The sequence below is a fragment of the Garra rufa genome, chromosome 20 (assembly GCF_049309525.1).
Source record: "Garra rufa chromosome 20, GarRuf1.0, whole genome shotgun sequence".
Taxonomy (NCBI): Eukaryota; Metazoa; Chordata; class Actinopteri; order Cypriniformes; family Cyprinidae; genus Garra; species Garra rufa.
The window spans coordinates 25,573,191-25,583,634 of NC_133380.1; positions in this window are offsets into that span (position 1 = coordinate 25,573,191).

Consider the following 10,444-nt stretch of genomic DNA (forward strand, 5'->3'; position numbering starts at 1 on the left):
GACGCTCATTTTTAGAATTTATTCACATAAAAATAGCTTATAAAAATGGCTAACAGCAACTGTTTGGTTACCAACAAAGCTAGAAAAATCGTCTTCTGTGTTAAAAGGAAGAAAGAAACTCATACAGGTTTGGAACGACATGAGGTGAGTAAATGACAGGATTTTCAATTTTGGGTGGACTATCACTTTAAAACACAGGAACAAGCGCAAGTGTGTTTGTATGAAACAGCTGTGCTGTAATCAGCATACTGCGTTCTGGATGGGGAATGTAATTGTTGTTTAACTGAGATGAGAAGCAGTGACCCTTTCCAAGACAAACAAGCTGCTGTTTAGATTAGCGTGCTCTGCCTTCGGCAACTCGCTACACAAGACATCCAGCCTTGCAAGAGACTAGGATGACAAGCACCATTCACTGAATAGACCATCTTCTGTGAAGCAGTGGTCATGAACGTATACATGACATATCCACTATGGAGCCACTTCTTATCCGATGACCACCTTGTACTGCTTGACTGCACTGCACTGTACTGGATGGACCTTCACCCGCTACCTGCAAAACAAGCACACTGGTCTATTTTATCACTGTATTATCACAACCTCTCTGAACTTTTGCATCCATTTCTGCAACTCATTTTCTTTCTTCCTTTCCAACTGTGGGTTTTCTCACAAGTTATATAAAGCTCTACTGTGTTTATAAAATACAATATTGCTGGCAGTAGAGAATTCATGAATTATTTATTAAATTGATGGCAAATGTAATAACACAGAGACCATATGAAACACCCACGTGTATGTATAGGCTGTATGTGAATCTGTGCATTTAATCACCACAGCCATTATTAATTATTTTCTACTCACAATGATAAATACAGTGGTGTGAAAAAGTGTTGGCCCCCTTATTGATTTTTTTTTTTTTGCATGTTTGTCACACTTTACTGTTTCAGATCATCAAACAAATTTCAATATTAATCAAAGATAACACAAGTAAACATAACATGCAGTTTTTAAATGAAGGGGGAAAACAATCCAAACCCACATGGCCCTGTGTGAAAAAGTGTTTGAGTGGGCCAAAATTCCTGCACAGCGCTGTAACAGACTCATTGCAAGTTATCGCAACCGCTTGATTGCAGTTGTTGCTGCTAAGGGTGGCCCAACCAGTTATTAAGTTTAGGGGGCAAGCACTTTTCACACAGGGCCATGTGGGTTTGGATTTTGTTTTCCCTTCATAATAAAAAACTTCATTCAAAAACTGCATGTTGTGTTTACTTGTGTTATCTTTGATTAATATTTAAATTTGTTTGATGACCTGAAACATTAAAGTGTGGCAAACATACAAAAAAAATCAGGAAGGGGGCCAACACTTTTTCAAACCACTGTAAACAAGTAAATACTTTTCTACTTAAGGATAAATAAAAACATTTCTACTCACAATAATAAATTAAAAAATTTATATTCAAGGATAAATAATGGCAATGAAAATTGATTAATTAATGTATTTATTTCTAATCACAATAATAAATACATTTCTACTCACAATGATAAATAAATAATTTTCTACCCACAATGATAAATAAATACATTTCTAACCACAATAAAAAATAAATAACTAAACGTCTACTCACAATGATAAATAAATAAATAAATAAATAAATAAAATATAAATACATAGCTAAATAAAAAATAACTTTCTACTGACAAGGATAAATAATAAATAATTAATTTTCTACTCACAAGGATAAATACATTTCTACTCACAATGAAAATAAATGAATGAATGAATGAATGAATTTATTTATTTATTTCTACTCACAATGATAAATAACAAAATAAAATAACTTTCTATTGACAAGGATAAATAATAATTACTTTTCTACTCACAACGGTAAATAAATAAATACATTTCTGCTCACAAGGAAAAATACATTTCTACTCACAATGAAAATAAATGAATAAATGGATGAATAAATGAATTTATTTATTTATGCTTACAATGATAAATGCATGTCCACTCTCACTGATAAATAATAAATAAATGTCTACACACAAGGATAAATAAATACATGTATTTCTACTCACAATGATACATTAATTAATTAATTAATGTCTACTCGCAGTGATAAATTTCTACTCACAAAAATAAATAATTTTCTACTCAAAATGATATATTAATAAATACATAAATACATTTCTACTTACAATGATAAACAAAATAAATACATTTTTGCTCACAATGATAAATAAATAAATACAATTCTATTGATAAATACATTTTACTAAATTTTAAAAAATCTACTCACGATGATAAATAAATAAATAAATAATATTGTACTCATAATGATAAATAAATAAATTTTTACTCACAATGATACAAATAAATAAAAACATTTACTCAATGATAAATTTCTACTCAGAATGATTGATAAATAAATAAATCACAATGACAAATCTAATTGAAAGTGATTGGTTGGCATTTCCAACAGCTCATTTATTAGATTTGCTCTTTTTGGTTACCAGTAAAGCACAAGGCAACTGGGACATACTGATGTCCAGAAGGGCTGACCCAGTGACTAGTGGTAATATGTATTACGGCAGCCCAGCTGTTCACTCTGGGATCATTTATCTGATGATGCTGATGTTCTGCATGAAACAAGTGCTCTCAGACATTATTAGTCAAAAGTGGAGGAGGAGCCGTCTACAGCTCAGGCTTTGATCTGTAAAACCTTAAGCGAGGAGGGCACTGGGGTCAGAACCACCACCACATTAACATAGCTTCAGTGCACCAAACACAGACCAACAAACACATAACGCTTCTCTAAATAGAAGAAATTGCACAACGAACCAAATACAACAGTGCTATGACTGAGTACTATGTTCCAACTTTGGCATTTTTAATTTGAATAAACTGTCCTCAGTGATTTTGAGTTTAGTTTTAAAAAAAACATGTTCCCTATAAGAAACAGTTTGTCCAAAAAATAGATTTCTTATTTTGTGTTTTGTAAATATATATATTAGTTTATTTTAGATCTACATGAATACACTGTATAAATATATATTATTACCCACTATCTATTTAAAATATTCTAGATCCATTTCATTTAACTTCTAGTGAGACATTCTTTTTATGGAAATACAGATCACATACAGCATTCAGTACTCAAATAAAGGACCACATTTTCTCTCCAGCTTTCATTAGTAATAGAAGCGGATAAATAACTACCAGCATGCCTGTGCAAAGGGAAAATATATTTAGCTCGACTGTGGCTTGCTCTGACAGTGTTTCATAGATAAATAATTTCTTTGAGAATGACCTGAAACGATCCCGCGCTACTGGAGGATACAATTACATGATTGCGCTTCTCTTCGTGCCAGAAAAAGTAATTCTGCGTATTACTCCGCAATGATGGTTTACTTTACAAGCGACCTGACAGGAACTCATCACGACGACTCGTCAAATTGAGCGTAAATATTTGATTTACACTGCCATCTACAGGAATAAAGCTCTAGGGGAGGGTGGCGAACGAGAGGAGAGCCTCAGAGGTCTGCTATGAGGAGCAACTACACCTGTACCAGTAATATCCAACCTGTCCTTGCTTGAAGAAGAAGAGAACCGAGTAAGTTTAGCAGGCTCTGGGTTCTATAACATGGACAGGGACTCATTAGTATTCTGTGAATGTTAGTACAGATAACTCTTTTCAGTGTGACATAATAGTAAAACATACGAAAGCCGGAGGGAAATGCTTTCCTTACTCTGACAGCGTTTCCTGATTTAATATCAACCGCGACACCGCTACAAAATCTTTAACAATTCATAAAGCAAAGGATCTTATGAGTTGGTTTTTTTAAGTGAATCAAAAACCTACCCTGCAGTCCTATTTCTGAACGAGCCGGTTCTCTTCAGTGAGTCAAAAACAGCGCACACAGTGCAGTCAGATTCCTGAACGAACGACTCTTATGAGTCGGTTCTTTTGAATGAATCAAAAACATTTATGAATCAGTGAGAACTGTTATGGTGCGTTCCAATCGTGTTGGATACAGTGGCGGACTGGGACTAAAAAACAGCCCTGGACTTTGACTCAGCTCAGCCCACAACAACAGATGTGTGTGAAAGCTAATCAGCAGCAGACACGGGTCTCAAAATACTTAAATCTTAACCCTTATGTTTTATCTTCCAAATTATAGCATTATCTCTGATGTTGACTAAAAGGTGTTAAAAGCATAGTGTGGAATACTCACAGAAATAAACAGCCCTCTTTTAATGTCTCTCTGCTGAAAAACTATTCAGATGAGGTGACTACCTAAAACATACAAAAACAAATGGTAGAAATGGCATGCAATCTTAAACTATATTTATTACTTACTAATCTCTTCATTAATTTGTGCAAAAAATACGGCTCTGCAAAAACTGTTCATCTAACCAAGTCAAAAAAACTTGTTTCCAGCTAAAAAGTATTTTTGATCTTGTTTTTGAGACTTATATACTAAGCAAGAGCAGAAGAGGTTATATTATTAATCTTATTTTGAGTATATTTGTCTTATTTTGAGAATTCTTAGCAAATTCTTATTTCATTGGCAGATTATTTCACTTAATTTAAGAAGCTTTCGACTAACCTAACCCTTAAAATTCTTGATTTGTCGAAAACTTCTTAAATTAAGTGAAACAATCTACCAATGAAATGAGACAAATCACACTAAGAATTCTAAAAATAAGGCATATATACTCAATATAAGATTAATAAACTAACACCTTATACTCTTGCTTATATAAGTAACAAGGTTAAAAATACTTTTTTAGCAGGAAACAATTTTTTGACTTGATTAGATGGAGTTTTGCAGTGTGCACAAAAACGGTTTAATTACTTATTAAATATTTCTTCTGCCTTCATGTTAATGCAGCGGCATGTTTATATCGTGTTTTATAGCTAATCAACTGTAAAAACTGCAATAGTTTTATTTCATTGGGGTATAGATAAAAATGTAGCAACCTGAAATTACATTTGCTAAAGTCAGATAACCTAGGAAATAACCCTAATTATCCTCCTTTCATGCTTACTTGCACTTACTTGCAATGCACTTGTCTGGGGAACTTCCCCCTGTTCCTGCACCTGTCCCTCATCTCTATGGCTGTGTCCAAATTCAGGGTCTACATCCTTCGGAGGACTCATTTGAAGGATGTTACGTCACAGCGCCGCGACGAAGGCTGTCCAAATTCATAGGATCCTTCAAATGCGGCCCACAAATACGTCCTCCTTTTCCCCGAATTTGAAGGATGGGTCTGGTGGATCCTTTCCCGTCCTACCTATCCCACAATTCCTTTCGGCAGAGCGCTTCCAGAATTTTCAAATAATGGCGGACGAAGCAAGCGGTAGTAATGATGGAAGTTTTAAAAAAACTGGCGTTTCAAAAAATTTTTTTTTACAGCGGTTGTCTAGTTAGGCCTTTGGTTTTAGCGTTAAGCGCTTTTTTTTTACATTTGTATGTATATATGTTAAAAAACATCACTTTCGTAAACTAGATTCTTTCTAACTGCCTGTGTGAATATCCCCTTACACACAGCTAATTTCTTGATAGTGATTGAAGATGTTTTTAACGCTTTTAGGGATGAAAGAGTAGTTATTTTGTTTTGTGCAGTACAGATAACCTTACTTCTTGCTTAGCGCTGTCACGGTTGCTAGGCGACAGGATATAAGCAACGGGGAAGGGAGGGAACTGAAAGAAGTGTAGGCTGTCCAAATTCACTGACACCTACTTCCAGGTTTTGCGGTCTTCGGAGGACCCCTCCTCCTTCAACCTGGTAGGAAGGATCCTAAGGAGGATGCAGACCCTGAATTTGGACACAGCCTATGTCCCTGTGCTGCTGCGGCCGCAGCCTCCTCCTTCACACCCTTTTCTTTCCTTTTTTTCCCCCTATTACCAACACCTGCAGTATCCATGTTCTTTCTCTCACCTGCACTTGTAAACGGTTGAGTGACAAGCATTGACGAGTGAGCTTGCGCATCTATGGGCTTGTAGGCGCATTGTTGCCACCTATCGGTCTTGACATGGAACAACAGTAAATTATGAGCAAGAAAAAAAAGAAGAAAAAAAAACTGTGACGGCTGCACAGAGGCCGACGGCCGTCCTGCTGCAGCGGCCAGTCCGCCCCTGGTTGGATAGGTCGTATTTATAAAAGTTGAACTCACATGAAAGCTAAAAGTCGTTATTATTACAAATGGGAAATACGAAATGTTCTTTAAGCCCCGAGTTTCCGAGTTGGGAGCGTGTCAATGAGAAAACGTGTCGGATGACTAAATAGATATGAAGCGTCTATATTGACGGTAAATTTGTTCAAATTAATAAAATGATTATTTTTGCAATGTACAATAAAGGGTCAAAGGCGAACAAAGGTTTAAGCATAAAAACAATAAGTGTAAATCTGCTTTAAATTGTTGTTTTTCCTAAATAAATTAATAGGCCTAAAAAGTTTTGTTTCATTTTTATAGCATTTTTGTTTTTCTGAGCAAAAAAAACAAATAACATACATTTTCCCCTAATTTACAGAAGTAAGCCACTAAAATTTCATTCAGTGTAACAACAAAAATCAATTTACGACATATTAAAAGACGAATTACTTTCACCCCAAATACTAATTATCTGTAATTCTACATTTTTCAACTTTGCCACTATCCTAGGTTTTGCCAGTTTGTCAGTAATATTTTTTACTCACTTAAAACACAATACAATTTAATATGCCCTTATTCTTTCATATATTTTAATATGTACAAGTCAGAATAAGCATGTTATTTGAATTTTTACAAAAATACTGTTACACGGAATGACAATGCAACATTTTTTAAACAAATTTTGACATTTTATTCTCCAAAAACTTATTTGAAACTTTAAAAGTAGACACTTTACTTACATTTAATGTGCTTTGACACAAAATCACTTTTGTAAATTTCTTTTGACATAGACGTCTTTGACCCATATACAAAATATTATATTATTGTATATTTACCATAATGATTCAGTTTGCATCACCTTCATAAATTTAATAAAAACAGAAAAAAGCAAAAACACGATGCACATTATGTATTCGTCATTTTGTAGATGTAGAGATTTTGAATTTCATGTAGAAAAGGTAAATCGGCTTATTCCGACCAAAGTGACTTGAACGCACCTGACGCCATAATGATGACTTGTCAACTCCTAAGTACGGACATCCCAGGAGGACTTGAACGCAGCATTAGTGTATTAAACTGATTCACTCAAACACGTCATTAGTTTAGTCTTGTATCAACTTTTTCTTACCGTAAGAGTGGGTGTGGCCATTTGTAAATTTTATGGGACTGCCTTCCGGTTTCATCACATCCAGCTATTTGTAGCTATACAAAACAGCTTGTTTTGCTGTTTGCTATTTTTATATTATTATTCATTTGATTGCAAGATTGTATTGTCCTAAACTCTATCTTCCACAGTGTACCACTTGCATAAACACCGTACACCTAGGGGCTGACACTGTTGTTTCGCGGGCTATGTTAGAGCTTGAAACTGGGAGTACATCATTCTAGTACGAGTTCACGGGTGGGAAGTCACGGGTTTGACTGTCTTTCCGTTGCACTTTTACGGGTAGAAGCTTGGAAAAACACGGGTAACGGGTTGCCTGAAATGCGATATAATTATAAACACACTTGTTTGTAGCGCAAAAAGTTTTACTGTTTACTGCACGTTGCTATTCTTCTCTTCATAGCGGCTAATGAACCGGAAGTCTCACCCATAGGCTTACTTCCGCATTAAAGAGTAATGTGGATAACTTTAAATGTACCAAAAACTATTATTGTGCTGTTTTACTTCAAGCTTGTTATAAACCAATACAACTTTATTGACGTTACTGGATTGCATTTATTTGCTTTTAATAAGGTCATTAAAACTTAAACAAACACACCTTTTGAAAGAACTATGGTAAATATGTATATACTGTATGTATATTATGTTTAAATCTGAAAATATCATCATTTGGGAACAGACTGCAATATATTCCTCAAAAGTAGCCTATAGGCTACTAAAAGAATCATTAATGGAGATTTAGTCGTTCAAAGGAATCATAATCGTTTAGTGGCTTAAAGTTTCTATCCCGAATAAAAAATTTAAACGGCACTTAAGTTTTCTAATAACTGATGGTGACACAGTTGCTTTCATTATTGCTTTGAATTAGGCTACTCATTAACAAATTTAACAACAGCATTTTATGCTATACTTACCGTTTTGACCATTAAAAAGCGACATCAATGCTAAAACATAATGATGGTCAAACCTACCTTTTTGCTGTTAGTTAAGAGAGAACGATGTTGGACGATTAAATCCTTTGAGTAGCCTATAAAAAGAAATTCAGTGAGCGCCACAAAAATCCCAAACGTTCACGACGTTGATAGACTCGTGATGTTGATTCAAATGAGCTTCGGCGCGAGAGCAGCAGATGAGAGGATCTCAATCTTTAAAGAATCCCGTTAACATCCGCGAGGGTGAGTTCACATGTTCTCACTGAAGCTCTGTCGAGTCTCAAAACGTTAGCGAAGTCTCAGTTCAAACCGTTTCTCTCGAAAGTTTGAGATCCTGCGGTCGATGTTTTTGCCGGTGAGAGACTTGTGTCCGGATATTATCACTCACATCTGGCGTTAACAGTCACCCAGTATTGTTTCTATAGTCCGTAGCCGGCTACGAGAGAATAAATGAAGCACTAAGTTTGCAATTTATTATAGAAAATCGCGTATTTAGATGAGCGACCATAAGAAATACAGCATCTTTCTCTCCTTCCAAGAACTGGAAGGGCTTCTGCAGGATATCTGCGTAGATGAGGGAGTGACGCACAGGATGTTTAATAAGGCAAAAGGCTGTGGTTATAGGTTAATGAGTATCATGCTGTATTGTAAGTACAACTTTAGTAATAATTGTCATTATAGGTGCATTTTAACCATTCACTTGCCACCATGGACTTTATGATCATTCACTCGTTTACTGTAAACCTACAGTTGTTACCCTAAAGAACTGTTTTTTACCTGACTTAACCCTTAAACATTAATTTTGCTGGTATAGCAAAATTAGGTTTAGGTTATCTTTTTACACCAATGAGGTTTATCTTGTACACCAATGAATTAAAAAGTATAACAAATGAATTCATGAATAAACATATAAATAACATTTACTTTGAAAGATGTTAAATCAATACTGTAAAAATGAATAAATAAATAAAGTTAGATAGATATAACTAAATAATAAATAATTTATTATAAAATAAATAATAATTCAAGAATGTTTATTCTAAATAAATATTAAAGCAATACTGAAATAAAAAAATACATATTTTATTTATTATAGAAAACGATGCCTGAATAAAACAAATAGATAAAAAAGGATAATGAATTAATTCATAGATAAACATATATAAGTAACATTTACTTTGGAAAAAAAAATAAAAATAATTATATATATGCTGCGTGCTGCGTTAACGTGAGACTCTTGTCGGGCGATAAAAAAATATCGCCGTTAATCTATTCTCAAAGTCGGGTTGGGAGCTGGGTCTAAACTACGTAAGCTATGATGACTTTCACCTTGATATTTTAGCGCGGATGACGTATACCTAGTCGAATTGCACTGTAGGAGGCGAGAACGAGTCTTCAACTTCAACTTCAACTGTGAAATTACCACATCAAATGAGACGTGCAGATGCAGTTATGAAGCCGCTTCAGGGCAGGTGCGTGCGTTGTTAGACCCTTTTTACTGGGGCACGTGTCCCAGTGAAAATCTGCTGTGCCCCAGTAAAATCTCAAGTTTGAGTTATAATTTACTTTGATAATCCCGAAATAAAGACATTAAACTATATGCATCAACTGAATTGACGCTTCTAAAAGCAACGCAGTTTAATCGAAGCACGGAGAAATCCATTAATCTATGCCCATTAGTCATTATTTGGGTAGCACACATATTCTGAATACCTTCAGCAGAATTCAAATTAGCCATTTTAATCTAGATTAATCTAGATTAAAAAAAATTAATCTATGCCCACCCCTAATATATATATATATATATATATATATATATATATATATATATATATATATATATATATATATATATATATTAGGGGTGGGCATAGATTATTTTTTTTTAATTCAGAATATGTGTGCTACCCAAATAATGACTAAAAGTAAGTCTTCGAGAACGGGCCAGGTGGCACATTAGAACAGGCGCTCATCTCCTGTTTCCAAAATGCATCACAAACTGCTTGACAATTGCATTTACAACATAATTACCTATACAAACTTGTGTAACCAAGTACTTCTGCACAAAAGGCTGCACGACGTGCGCGTAGCCGTTAAATACACAGATGCGCACAGGCATGGATAGCCTATCTGCGTGCATAGTCTTCGATTAAACTGCGTTGCTTTTAGAAGCGTCAATTCAGTTGTTG